The sequence below is a fragment of the Dermacentor silvarum genome, chromosome 6 (genome assembly GCF_013339745.2).
Source record: "Dermacentor silvarum isolate Dsil-2018 chromosome 6, BIME_Dsil_1.4, whole genome shotgun sequence".
In the NCBI taxonomy this organism is placed as follows: Eukaryota; Metazoa; Arthropoda; class Arachnida; order Ixodida; family Ixodidae; genus Dermacentor; species Dermacentor silvarum.
In genome coordinates, this window is record NC_051159.1 from 113,230,398 (window position 1) to 113,245,175 (window position 14,778).

At 46.8% G+C, this 14,778-nt stretch overlaps 1 pseudogene; it reads left to right on the forward strand.

The window, feature by feature from the left end:
- Window positions 1-1,658: 1,658 nt before the first annotated feature.
- LOC119456832 (uncharacterized) lies at window positions 1,659-3,008 on the forward strand (annotated as a pseudogene).
- The last annotated feature ends 11,770 nt before the right edge of the window (window positions 3,009-14,778 follow it).

Sequence of the window (14,778 nt, forward strand, 5' to 3'; positions counted from 1 at the left end):
ACAGTGCATTCGCTGCAGTTCACTTCAACTGGCCTTCTCAACCCCGCACAGTCGTTATTTTTTAGCGCAACACGGTAACTTAGTACAGCGCTTTTAATTTACGAAAGTGCGGGGGGAGGGGCATGCAGCCTACTCCGACCAGCGCATCGAAGCGGCGTGCAAATGGAATAGCAAAGGGAGCAAGAAATAATTTTCTTGTAAGTACTGCCGCTTGCACCCCTAATGGCCCGCCCAGATAGTGCACCGAAGCCGAGGCATGAACAAGAACTTCAGATATCATACAATAAGCACGAAGTCAGCGAATCTCATTAGGATCTCCGCACCGTCAACTTTTGCGCAAAATAATCATGAAGCAAATAGCCCCATGTATAGACAATGATTAAAATGTAGCGAACAATAGGAACGCCGGAACGCCGGAATACGAATACGAACACGCTGGAGAGCGTGACCCGCTATGGCGTTCGTATTCTTCGCTGCAAAAACAATTTAATCCTAGTATGTGATCGCGCTACCCCAGCATGATATCAGCGCCCTGCTAATTATTTTATCTTTAAGGAAAGTCGGGAAAACGCACAATTCCTCTGCTCAAACTAAGCAGGTTGAAAGAGAGAAAGAGAAGCAGACGAAGAAGAAGAAAAGGCAGAAAGGTTAATAGAGCCAGTGCCCAGTTAGGCTATCGTACACTTGGGAAACGCGGAATACGAAAAACAAAGTAGGTTTAAAACTAACAGATGGCGTTGAATCTAACGACCGTTAATCGGCTTGATGCGGACCGGATCGAAACGCTCATCCGCCAGGCTGTGGACGTCGTACAGAAGGTTCGAATGAAAGCACAGTTGGCCTCCTCTTTTTCTCGAGTTGAGCGTTGCAGCATTCGCTTGCCACAAGCTATCTGCAAATGAGCTGTTCATGCGTATATTCGGCCGCCATGGTAGTTTCCGATGCAACCTGAACGAAACCAGACACGCCATCGATGGTTTTGAAACAGCGTAGGCGTCTTCGCTGCCCATTCGTGGTCATAGTAGGTCACAGCCACTTTAGAGTTTCCTATATTTACTAAGGGAACGCGGGCGCTTCTATCGTTCAGCAACCCTGAGAATGATGGGTAGTACATGGATTTATCTGATATTCGTGTTTGGGCCTTAAGACGTCCTTGTGGGTTTGTGTTTTAGGCTTCATCTGGGCCTAAATTAGCCTAATTTTCAAAGCAATTTACAGTTTCTTTTTTTCATGCAGAATGTAATACGCGTACGAATCTACAAGCACGCATAATCGTTGTTAATTGCAGTTATTGCGCTTGTATATGCGTTCGTGACGTAATAGTTTCGATCTCATGCTTCTGTGCTGGAGGACCTGTGTTCAAATCCTGCCGTCGGACAAGTTTAATAACGTTTATGAAATTATTAAATGCGACGCATTTCTTGGCCAACCATTGCCCCTTTGTCAGTATCTATCTATCTAGCAGCCTACGTCTTGGTGCTCTCATGCTCGTTTCTTTAACTTGGTAAGCTTAAGCACACTGCTTAACATCGATTCCTACAGGGCGTGGGATCTGCCGTTTTTTTTTTTTAATAACACAGTACTTTGGTAAACAATTCGTCGGCCCATTCACTCCGTGAAGATGGTTAACTCTTCTTGGCACGAACTTACGTTGCTTCATGTTTCAGGTACTGCCCGGTATCCTTGCGGCTGCGGCGTTCATCGGCGGTGCGGCTGCCGAGTCTACCGTACGGCCCTGGATGACAGCTATGGCGCATGTGCAGTGCGCCCCTCCTTGCCGTCCACTGATGCGAGATGGCACGCCTGATACCTTCCTGCTTGAGCTGCAAACCGGCCACATGGCTGCGCGACGGGGCACGCTTCCGGATCCGCTTTACCATGCCGATAAAAGGGAGCATCTCGACAGCTGTCGACTGGGGTGCGGCACTCTTCTTGGCACGAAATTACGTTGCTTCATGTATCAGGTTGGTTATTTGAATCATGCAAAATGTTACCGCACGAGTAATGTGATGCTTGTAAGAGTGTCGTGCCCCATTGATAGATGGATGTTGTGCCTGTTCACTTGCTCTGTTTGCAAATATGTGGTTGACTCTGCTTGGCTGTTAATCTTTAATGACTGTTCTTTGTTGGGGGAAGCTCCATTGCTACTCTCAGGAGACGTAGAGCTAAACTCTGGCCCTATGAACGTAACCGAAAGAGAGCAGATGGCGAACATTGAGAAGATTCTTCTAGATGTACAAACTGGTCAGGCAACTATGCTTGCTAAACTTGCGGAAATAGTGACGAAGCAAACCGAGCTAGAACAGAAAATAGGCAGCGTGATAGCAAAATCAAATGTAATCGAGGAGCGCATTAAAATAGTTGAAAAATCTGAACGGAAGATAAAGGCTAAGAGTGACGACCTCGAAAATAGGAGCCGCCGGCTGAACTTAGTTTTTATGGGGTGCCAGACAACGAGCGCAAAGAAACGTGGGAAAAATCTGCGAGCCTGATTGAAGATATTCGCAGAGACGTGCTCAAGCTTCATAACATTCCGATCGAGCGAGCCCACCGGTTGGGTGCCTTCATGGAGGGGCGCATTAGGCCCATTGTGACAAGTTTATCGGGGTGGAAAGCTAGGGAAAGTGTTATGCGTAATGCTTACAAATTTAAGAACACTTCATTCAGTGTATCCGAAGACTTCAGTCATGCTGTTCGCGAAAAGCGACGGCTTCTTTGGAATTACGCAAAGTAAAAAAGAGATAGCAAAGAATACCGAGTGCGCCTTAACTATGATAAGCTTATAATCAACGGAAATACGTTCGTGTTGGACAGTGAAATGAACCAACCCGCCCTGCTTCGTGCACATAACGCGATCTCAAGGAGCTGACTGACGTTACGTCAGTCGTCCCAGAACCGGAATAAACGAGACTTTAAACACGTGCGGGCGCATACCTGTGCTTCCTGTGAACTGTCGAAGTATTGATAATAAAGTTGACGAGTTTGCATCCCTTGTGGCGACTACTCAAGCGAAAATTATCATGGGTACAGAATCTTGGCTGGACAGTACGATACCTGATACTGAGATCTTCCCACATGGATTCACTATTTATAGGAAAAATAGAAATCGCCATGGCGAGGGCGTATTCAGTCTTGTTGCGAACGAGTGGACTAGCGAGGAAATTTCTTTTCATAATTCAGCCGAAGCAGTGTGGTACCGCGTTCACTTATCGTTTTTGGTTGTTTCTACCGTCCGCCGGACAGTAGTGACACTCCTATGACACTGCTTTCTGCGATGGTGCAGTCTATTACAGACAGTGTATTTTTGAGTGGGGATTTCAACCTACCAGATTTGGATTGGACAACCTGTGGTACACATAATAGGTCATCAGTCTAGAGCACTGCACGGGCTCGGGCTTACCCGAAAGCCCGGGCCCGGCCCGGCCCGTGGGCTGGCCCGGGCCGGGTAGAGCAGTTCTTTCACGGGCTCGGGCCGGGCTCGGGCACGGCGTATGCTTTTTGACCCGGGCCCGGGCCGGGCTCGGGTTTTTTGACGCGGGCGTGGGCCGGGCTCGGGCTTTCTGCGAGTTATTCTCGGGCTTCTCAACTTTGAAGAAGATGTATTTTTTGGTCTCGGGCCGGGTTCGGGCCGGTTTCGAGGCGGGCGCGGGCCGGGCTCGGGCTTAAGGTAAAGGGGTGGCGGGCCGGGCCGTGCGGGTAACGTAGATTATGGGCCCGGGTCTCACCATAAAAGTTTTGATCTGGCTCGGACGGGCCACCAATGTAAAAACGGGCCCGGGCCTCAAAAATCGGCCCGTGCAGTGCTCGACATCAGTCTATACTTTGTTTGGTGAACTCTTGAGAGTTTCTGGTTTTTTTTTCAATATGTGAATGTTCCCACAAGACATGATGTCATTCTTGATTTAATCTTATGTAATGACCCCAATGTTGTTTCCAATGTGTCGGTGATCCCTGGTATAAGTGATCATAAGGCCGTTGTGACAGACTTAAACATAAAAAAAAACGTTCAAATAGCACAGGCAATACCAAGAAAAATTTTCCTGTATGAACATTGTGACTACGATTCTGTTTCTGCAGAATTAGAGTTGTACTACCCAACATTCTTGCTTTTGGCAGAAAGCCGTTGTTCTTCGGCGCTGTGGTCTTCTTTCCGTGATAAGCTACTTAACGCAGTTGAAGCTCATGTACCAAATAGAATACTAAAAAAGAGAACGAAACAAAAACCTTGGTTTAATGGTGACATTCGCAGAATAATTAGGAAAGCACAAAGTTCGCACAGAAAATTTCGCAACAAGAGTACCGCGTCTAATGAACAAGAGCTGAGGAACGCAAACCTGATGCTGAAATCAACAGTAAAACCAAGAAAGGATTTATTTTTTGCCCAGCTGAGTGATAGGCTAAAGAAAAACCCGAAAGAGTTCTGGAAGTATGTGAAACAGAGTAGAAAAGATGATATGAACATTCCAGCTCTGACTGTGCAGAGTAATACTCTATGCACCGATGAAGAAAAAGCTGAAGCTTTCAATAAATATTTCCAGTCAGTTTTTACTCAAAGTACGCCTGGTGATGTGATGGCATTTCCAGTCACGCAGCCTTCCATGGAAGACGTAGACATTAGCATTAATGATGTTGATTGCATGTTACAGCAGATAGATACATCGAAAGCAGTTGGGCCGGACGGCCTATCACCATTTATTCTTAAAACTTGTCACAGCATCATCGCACAGTACTTATGCGTTATATATGAAACTACACTTAATACTGGAGTTGTTCCGCATGACTGGAAAATTGCTAACGTAGTCCCGGTTCATAAATCAGGTGACAAAAAGCTCGTCGAAAATTACAGGCCCATCTCGCTAACAGCAATTTGTTGCAAGTTATTTGAACATATCATATACAGTGAAACCGTTAAATACTTGGAGTCAGTCAACTTCTTCACGCCGTCTCAGCATGCTTTCAGAAATAGGCGTTCATGTATAAACCAGCTAGTCAAATTTCAACATTACATTGCACAATCCTTAGACAGTAACGCTCAAGTAGATGCAGTGTTCCTTGATTTCCGTAAAGCTTTCGATACCTTCCCAAAGAACCTGTTAGAATTTGCGATGCTTTCTGCAAACATAAACCCTAAAGTTATTATTTGGATAAACGGCTACTTAAACGGTCGTCAGCAAAGCGTAGTACTTAACGGCTCAAAATCATCCGCAGTAAACGTTACGTCCGGTGTACCACAAGGGAGCGTACTAGGACCCTTGCTGTTCCTGATTTACATTAATAGCATAGTTGATGGTGTTACCTCTCTCATTAAGTTATTCGCAGATGATTGTATAGTGTTTAGGGAGATTAAATCGCGTAAGGATGCCAAAATTTTGCAAAATGATTTGTGCAGAATATCAACGTGGTGTCAAAATTGAAAAATGAGTCTAAACGTCCGGAAATGTTGCGGCGCATCGTTCACCAACAGGATTAGTCAAGTACATATCAAGTACGAAATCAATAATTCAATGATTAGCAATGAATGTCATTATAAATATTTGGGCGTCTATTTTTCCGACAATTTCAAGTGGATTAAACACATAGATATGACCGTGACAAAGGCAGGTAGAATGCTATACTTTATACGCATAAATTTTAGGCAAGCCTCACAGACCGTGAAACAAACTCTCTATCTGATGTATGTAAGATCTATTCTGGATTATGCTTGTGTAATCTGGGACCCCCATCAGCAATACTTGATCGACAGACTGGAAAAAGTTCAAAATCAAGCAGCCAGATTTGTTAGCAACAACTATAATTCTTTTGCAAGTATCACAGAAATAAAACAAACCTTGGGATGGGAGCCACTAATGGTGAGGAGGCAGAAACTGCGGCTTAAATTTCTTCATTATTACAATAGAAATGCCATTAACAGGCAATCTCATCACAGACTTACGGTCTGTGATGAGATTGAAGCCGAGATCGTGGGAGTCTTGCCAAAGGTTACGGCCCGCAGCGGAGCAGTGTTTGTAGCCCCATCCTGTGTGCGGCAGGTTGAAGTCGCCGCCGATGACGAGGGGGCTGCTGCCTGCGGCGTTCAGGGCCTTTTTAAAGAGCGTTAGAAAGCGACTGTGGTGTAGGGACGGGGCGTTATAAATATTGAAGATGAAGATGCCATCCGTCCGCTTTTTGTGTGGGTTGAGTTCAATGAAAAGGTGTTTGGTGCGACGGTCGTGGAGATCGTGTTCGATTGCGGCGATTCTATGTCGGACGAGCGTGGACACTCCGTGGGGGGCGTTGACAGCGATGAAGGGTTGATATCCGGGAAGGGTGATCGGAGTGTCGTGCGTTTCCTGGAGTATGAGTACATCCGGTTGACGTGAAGATGTGCCAAGGTGTTGACGAAGAACGGGCTGTTTGTGGCGGTAGTCTCGACAGTTTCACTGCCATATCACTGTGTCGGTGTTTGTGTGTGCCATGATGATGATCTAAGAGGCCGTCGATGGCGGGGCGGGAGTGTCGTGAGCGATTCCGCTCGAGTCCATGATTATAGCCGGGGTGACGGGGGTGAATGTGGTGACAACGGTCTGGAGGCTGTTTTCTATGGCGGTGACTCTTTGCATTACGGCGAGCAGAGCACTGTGGAGACTTTCGACGGTGCTCTGTAGCGACACGAGCATGTCATTGACTCCGGAACGCACCTGCCCCGTATCTCCTCCTTGGAGGGCTCTCTTTTTTGGGGCCGGCGTCGGCGGTTCCTCTGAAGGTGTGACGTTAGGGGGTTCTGGGGCTTTGGGTGGGGGTTGTGTTTTGGGTTGCTTTAGGCTCGGCAGCTCCTGTGTGAGTTTTTTAAGTCACGCATAACTGCATTTTCTTTCTTAAGTTGATCAATCACAGCATTGTCTGTGTTTTGTTTAGGTGTAGGGGGGGGGGGGGGACGTGACCGGACCCTCTCGCGAGACGCGTGTCACATCCTCTGCGAAGGTCACCTTTTCTGAAATCTGTCGGCCTGTTGGGGTCGACGTGGATCTTGACCGGGAACGGCCTGCTCCTGGTTCGGAGCGCGAGCGGGAGCAGTGTTTGGTGTCCATGGCCGGGAAATCACTTGGTTGAGGTGTTGATTGTTGCGGCGTACTTTGTTCCCAGAGGCTTACGTTTCCGGATTACGCATGGCATTTTGTATTTGGCTGTGCACCCTTTGTCCTCCGTGGGGTGGGGTCCACCACACAGCGTGCACTTGGGGGTGCACTGATGGTGTTGGTTGGGATTGCGGGCGCCGCAGCCCCTGCATATCTTGTTGTTAGGGAATGGACAAACATCCATGCGGTGCCCGAGACACGGCCACATTGGTAACATATGTAGATTTGCTTACGGTACCAGGAGCAGGGGATCTATGCTGCACCGTATCGGGCCAGGTACGGCACACTGGGTCCGCGAAGGTGATGACGATGGTTGTGGTGGAACCAATGCGCTTGGCGGCCAGGGCTAGCGGATTGCGGGCATTTATGATGTTTACGTCTATTTCCTGGGCGCTGTCGGTGAGAGGAATACCTCGGATTTTGGTAGTGTTGTCCGGGGTTGCCTCGTATGCGTTGGCTTCGTGGGTGACACCATTGACATGGATAGATTTCATGCGCACGTACCTGTCAGCATTGTGCGGTCGGGGCGTGCTGATCACGACGTTTTGTTGAACGTTCGGGCAGATCGTGTCGTCTTGGGTTTCTTCCGGGCTAAGTTGTGTTGCTTGGAAAATGGCTGCAGTCACTGTGGGGCTGCCGACTTTGGGGATAGTTAGTTCCCCTTTAGGTCTGACGATGATCTTAATTTCATTCTTGGGTAATTGGGGCATACGTCCGGCCTTGAGGACTTGAGATTTAACGTTCTTCCGGGTTTTAGAGCGAGAGCGGGAGTCTTGCGATTGAGGTGGGTCTTCGCGAGATGAATTTTGGCCACATTTCTCGTCGGGACGGCGGAAACGGGCGGTGCGCCAGCCCATTTCGGCGGTCATCTCTTCTGGGGTGATGTCTTCACTCATTACTTGAACCTCCATTCTCGGCGCGCAGCCTGCGCGCGCTTAGGCTTAGGGCGGCGATGGCGTGGTCGTGGCACAAAAACGTTCGTAACACCGGGAAAAGAAGTGTCCCACCTGAAAACTAGGTGTCCACGGAATCATGGTGACTTCATGGATCGAGTGATGTAAACTTCGGGCCAATAGTTGCCAGAAATCGTTGCGAAATCACTTGGTGAAGCCGGAGCCCAGCTGCTCGGAGAGCTGCTCGAGCGTCGTCGTCTTCCTCTCATTCCGAATGAGAATAGATTCCTATCTCCTGACGTCAAATTTATGTAACTGCCAAACACGCAGTGTTGTTTGAACAGCGAAATCAAATGCTCTGCTCATTTATTGGACGTCACTTTTGTTTACTTTGAAAGCGAACAGCATTGCCTACCTTGACACGTTTTTCTTATCTAGTTGGCCGACAAGAGGCGAGGAGCGCACGCAAGTGGAGAGGGATTCGGTGGAGCCCGGTTATCTACTTTCATAGCACGGTGAAAGCATAGATAACCGGGCGAGGAGAGTGGCGCCGCGGTCTGCGATAAGTCAGCTTCCTCGTGCTTAGCTTGCAGTGGCTGGTCGAACGTGTGGCGGTGTCCAACGAGGGGTTAAAAATGCTGGTAAAACGAATTATCAGCGAAAAATCGGAATCAGCACAGCGATGTCGTATATATGTACCATATGTGCGCCACATTGTTATACTGCCACGCGTTTTCTTTCCCTTTCTTTCGCTTCTTTTTTTTTCCTTCTCTTTTTTTTTCTTCTTCACACGTAAAGTAATAAATCCTCACCGGCAGTTACGAGTAGCCAGTGCCAGAGAGATAGGCGGGCAGCCATCTTCGATTCCTTTCGAAACGGGGGCCCCCAGTGGGCGGGTATACACCGAAAAAAAAGGGAAAAAAACATTTTTCTTCAGCATAATAATGCATCTTTACACGTACACGACGCTCACGCGATTTTGTGACGTGGCGTGCCATACAGGCGAAGTGGGTGCAGCTTGAAATATTTTGACCAACAGCGGAGGGCTAATAGTTAAAAAAAAGGCTTAGATTCAAAAATATTCTTTTTTGTGTATTTTCATCGCCCTAATTCTATGTAATCAGTGTGTACGCTACATATTAAATGGAGAATTTTCGCAGATTTCATGACTTCGCATAGTAGGCAGGCGATGTCGACGTGGTCCGAATATGTTTGACCAATCCTGGAGGACAAATGGCAGAAATGAGATAGAAACAGATTGAAATAGTTTTACGTTATGGCGCTTGTGAAGGCGCATTCATCTGTTCAATATTTCATCGTTTAAATTATCCATTATTTCAGCTAATTCATTTTGTGAATACAGTTTATCATGCTAGCAAGTTTTCAAAATGCTAAAAATTGTCCTTTTCTAATCGCAGCAGATGTTAGATCTTCGTATCTTGGAATGTGGACGTTACAATCCACAAATAATTTGTATGGAACTCGCAAGCGAAAATAATTGTACTACGTCTGAAAGGAGACCATGCCTTTGATTTCGTGGACCGCTTGAAGACCTCCAAGGCATTGTACCGTCATTCACGTGGGCCTTTGATGGCACCAGGTATAATGTTTCACTCGACTAATCCCACCTTTGGAGGCGAAATTTAAGCAGAGTGCGCAAAAGCTAACTTGTCTGCACGTAGCACGAGCAACTATTTTGTTTGTTCCTTGAGCAAGAATAATAAATTCACCGCCACCCAACTGTGAAAGAATTGTAGTACTCTTCATGCTTTTGGCATGTTAGATATACGCAAAGTAACGCTTTACATACAAACTGTCGTTTAATTGTTCATTCAAATATATTTGCGTCGAGTTCGGCCGCCTACACATACAACATTTATGCCAGAATATCTATGTGACTGGTCGTTCAAGTGACAAGCACCTGCTCTGCGGCCCAACTGATGTATGAAACAGTGACGGAGCACCGATCAACGGTGATGCATTGTACTTTATTTAGGAATAACGAGTAAAGAGCACGGACATATTTGATTTGATGTGATTTTTTGATTCACCGTAACTTCGCGAGAGAAGGCAGGGACTAAAGGAACATAGCCTGACAGAGGACCCTGTCTCCTAAAGAGGAGGCAGAGTCCTCTGTCAGGCTAGCTACAAAACAAAATGCAATGCCACTCTTTGGAAATCTCTTGTGGGTGGCCATAAATAGCAAGTATTGATCAAATGTCTTGTAACACCTTGCAGAATAAGTTCGCGAGCACTAACAACCGTGGTTGACTGCCTATTCCAGAAGATGTTTGCAGTGCTAAAGCGGTCATGTAAGACAGCCATTAAGCGTTGCTGCTATCTTCTGGCGGGTTTTAGGTGAAGCTAAAGCAATCTTCTTACTATAATTCAAATTCATTCTAGTTAAACGGGCCTAAATATGTGTTTAACGACTTTCATAGCACTGCTCGAGCACTCTCAGAAGACCAGCGCAATGTTCCCTGCGAATCTGAAGCTTCCAAGACGGTCAATGTCGCACTCAAAACTGCCGCATGGGACGACACAAAAAGAACGCCTGGAAGGAAACGGTTTTCGCTCTTGTCCTTCCTCTTATTTTGATAGTTTTTTTTTCCCTATTCATGGTAGATGTTAGATGAAGTTGTCACATATGGGCGTGCTGTAACGTGGATAATTTAGAAAGTGTGCTCAATCTGACCCGTGAAGACATCGCACTTATATTAACGCCAGTCAAGACTTAGACACTCCGAGTTTTGAACAGTCAGCAGGGATTGAACTTAATCCTCGACATTTTTTAAATATTATTTATATCCTACTCCTCTTCGTGCCAATTGAAACGTCTCACCTAAAGTAGCAAGATCCATGTACAGTAGGGCTGATGTCTTGGGCTTCGATAATTTATTTCTGTATCGCGAGCACGAAGTTTGCGACCTTGCGTTCAGACCCAACCGACACACACATGTACGTATACTCGTTGTGTACAGGTATAGCAACATTGCTGAGCATCGGCTCTGCATATACTGTTCGTGCGGCACATGAGCTCCTTGCAGTCTAGCCATTACAAGTTTCTTTGAACTGTCGGCAACGGCTGCATATACGGCTAAGGCGTTGACATTACAGAAGTTGTATTATACGTTGAACTCTTCAAGTAAAATTCGTTTACACGCCGTAATGTCCTCTCACCTGCATAAACAAATATTTTAGTTTTTTTGCGGAAGATAATGAAAGAAACTACTACACTTCCACCACGCTCCATTCCACCGGTGCGGTTCTAGATGACAAATAATTCTTGCAATAAGGTTTCACATGAGTGCGCTACAAAAAAGAGCACTTCGGACGTCACAGAAGACACGGATCTCGTCTCAAAGCCGCAGGCAATTTAGACGTCAGTAGTTTAGTGCCACCTGCCATGGCATTCTACTTGACAAGCTACAACTGTCGCGGCCAACAGGCACAGATGGGTAGAAAAAGCACTTGAAAAGAAAGTGGCTGCTATGTGCAGACGTGCCAACGAACATCGATTTATTGCCTCCGAAACCAGGATATTACCTAACTAGTCAGCGAAAACTATTCTCGCAGCCATGTACACGCACGCCCTCCCGTAGTTCTTGCCCCAGCAGTATGCTATCGTTTTGTACGACCACACACTCTAGATTTTCAAGAATGTATAGATGTAGCTTCATCTGTCCACTTTGTGCTCGTTACATATATTTCAGAAAGTGATGCAGGCAAAGGAAGCAACGCAGCCCAATGCTCGTTTTCATCTCGTAAAGGTTTGTGAGAGAGACAGAGTAAAACAAGCAAGGGCTGGGAGCTTTAACTACCTGGACGTCTGGTTGGCTACTCTGCACGGGGGAAACGGGTTGAGCGAGCGAAATAACGAATAAAGAAAAGTAAAAAAGAGACAGAGTTCACGGTAGCAGGCACAGGGTGTCTATAATCGTCTTCTCAGGTAAATTGATTCCAAGAACGTAATTACAGCGCGAGTAGCTGTGATAGTGTTTGGTGCATGACAAAATCCCGAGTCTTCTGCGTTTTCTGACTACATGCTTTATTTCAAACCTCGCATTTTTTAACTTGCTTATTACAAGAGTACATTCGAAAGAATATCATGCCTACTCTACGCTAAAACGCTTAATTTAACCTTAGTACAGGTGCCCATTTTCACTCTTTAATAGTAACGAACCCTCTGCTCTCCTTTCCTTTTTTGTAAGATGTATTTTCTATTATCTTTTATTCCCCTTATCCCCTTTCCCCAGCATAGGGTGGCCAGCCGGTCTGAGAACTGGCTAACCTCACTGTCTTTCCGTCTATTCTATACCTTCGCTTCTTGTCTGGAAGCTTTGTATATTTTTCGTAAGGCCTAAACTTACCATAAATCGGAGTATAATGCATACGTGTGAACCACCGGTTAATTTGGAGCCGTGGCCGTTTTGTTACACGATGTTTAGTAGACTTATATTGCAAAGAAGAACAACTCCTGAGCGGAGGCAGCAACATTGCGAACAGCATCGCTTGCCGCAGGGGCTCGAGCTTGGAGACTGCGCTCGGCGAGCCGCTCTACCCGTCATCAGCCCTTCGTCTAACTAACATCCTTTAAAATTGGTGGACGTGTTGGGTACTCTTCAACTCTACCATCCTGGAACTCCGAACTCAGACGTTACCTTCCAGCAAGCCAGACACCGACCAACAGTCATTCCTGTCACCACCCGTTCTCTGCCCTGCACTATCCGCCAGCGGGATCCTACCATTTTCAGTGGGACAGACGACACCGACGTTGAAGACTGGCTTGCGACCTAGGAGCGGGTGAACGCTCATAGCAAATGGGACGACTCGACCAAGCTAACCCACGTCGTTTTCTATCTCGCGAGTGTAGCCAATCATTCATTCGAAAACAAAGAGGAGGATGTGCAAAAGTTTTCGACTTTCAAGACAGCATTCACGGAAGTATTTAACTTTACCGCCTTCCGCAAACTCCGAGCCGAGCAGCGTTTGCGCACACGCGCACAGGGCACGGGTGAAACGTTAATCTGTGACATAGAGGACGTTTTCGATTTGTGCAAGCGCGTCAACGAAACCATGTCGGAAGCGGGCCGAAATAAGCACATCAAGAAAAGAATTGATTATGATAACTTTAAAATTCTATGGGCCAAGAGCCTGACCACTGTTCCGACGCTAATATACCATCTCTCAGAGCTACGAGGAGCTATGCAAGCAGCGAGCTTTGACGAGGCTTCCTTTTACACCCGATGCGTCACTCTCTAGCCTGGCCATTGTTTCGCAACAAGCGTCGGTGATCACCCAGATCAAGGCCTTGGTGCGCGAAGGAGTCACGCAACAGCTGTCCCTGGTACCCATAGAGTTTCTAAATAAGAAACCTAGAGGGAAAAGTGGCGCTAGTGTCTACGGGGGTTCTCCTGAACGTCGCCTCAACCTACATGGGAATGATGGGAAGTACAGGCTTCGGATTGACTTCTGTCTTGAAACTGGTGGCGTTTGCATGCGGCGCAGTAAACGAAGCTGTATTAAAACACTTTTGTGCAAAAATTAATTTTATTTATGTTGTGTTTTATAGAATGCATAATACATTGAATAAAGTTTGCATGACTTTGAGATTGAAGCATGGTTTACCACCAGGGTATGCATCGTTCTGCCTGATTTAGCGCCATTGAATAACTATTTACTTACTTTCACAACAGCAATAACAACCATGCATATGCTTATATAAAAAATACTCATCAAATATTTGTGGGAATAAAAATTTTGTATTATGAGAAAAGTGTTGCGCCTTTGAGAGACGCCTGCTCGCTGCGAACGCGGGGAAAGTGAACTTTTCTCGCAGACGCACTTGCGTCTGCGCAGACGCACTTGCGAACTCTCTCACTCTTTCGAAAGGCTGCATCGGCTGTCACGATTGATGAACGTCTTCGAGTACTTTTAAACACATCTGCTGCAGTGCTATCTTGGACGCTTGTGGCCTCTTACGAGCATGCTTCACTATATTTTATGTTGACGTACCGCTTCTTCTCAAGTGCGCGCCAGCAACTGTTATGTCGTGGCTTTGCGCTTACCCGTTTTGCGACAGCAGACTACAGCCAGGAAGCAGCAACCTTTCCTACCACAAGTAAGTTTGTGTTCTACGGATTGTAGCAACTGCGCTTGGAGCAAAACTAGCGAAACCAAAACTGACAAAAAATACCTGTAGACTAGTTCGCCAGTCAACAGAATACCAATCCGTAGCCTGTACTTCCCATCATTCCCATGATAGTTGAACGATCGCAGCGCCACATTGCCCTCTAGTTATAGTAATATGAAACTCTATGCTGGTACCCTTGACGCAGGTGCCTGCCAATCCTTTCTGCTCAATGTCATTCATGAGACTGACGCACTACCGGTTGCCCCCCAGCAGCCGCTTGTGGCTGCTCCGTTCATTTATGCTGCGGTAGCTGCCAAGCCACGTCAAGAGCCGATTATACCTTTTCAGCAGCTCGTGCGCCACCCTTCTCCTCCGTTATCCTATGTCGGCTATGCTGTCGCCAGCCCGTGGCGCACGCACGGCAAATCGGCCTATATGCTTTGCATGTAGATATACCGCACAAGTCGCAACGTTCTGCCACAGTTTGCTTACATTCGAGAATGATCTACAGACGCCTCGTTGCCCGGTGGAGCCCAATGCAAACTACGCACCCTCCGACTTACTACCGACTCGCACTCAGACTGATCGTGCTCGCTTCGATCATTACCGCTCGCCATCCCTGCATCGCCGGTCACTT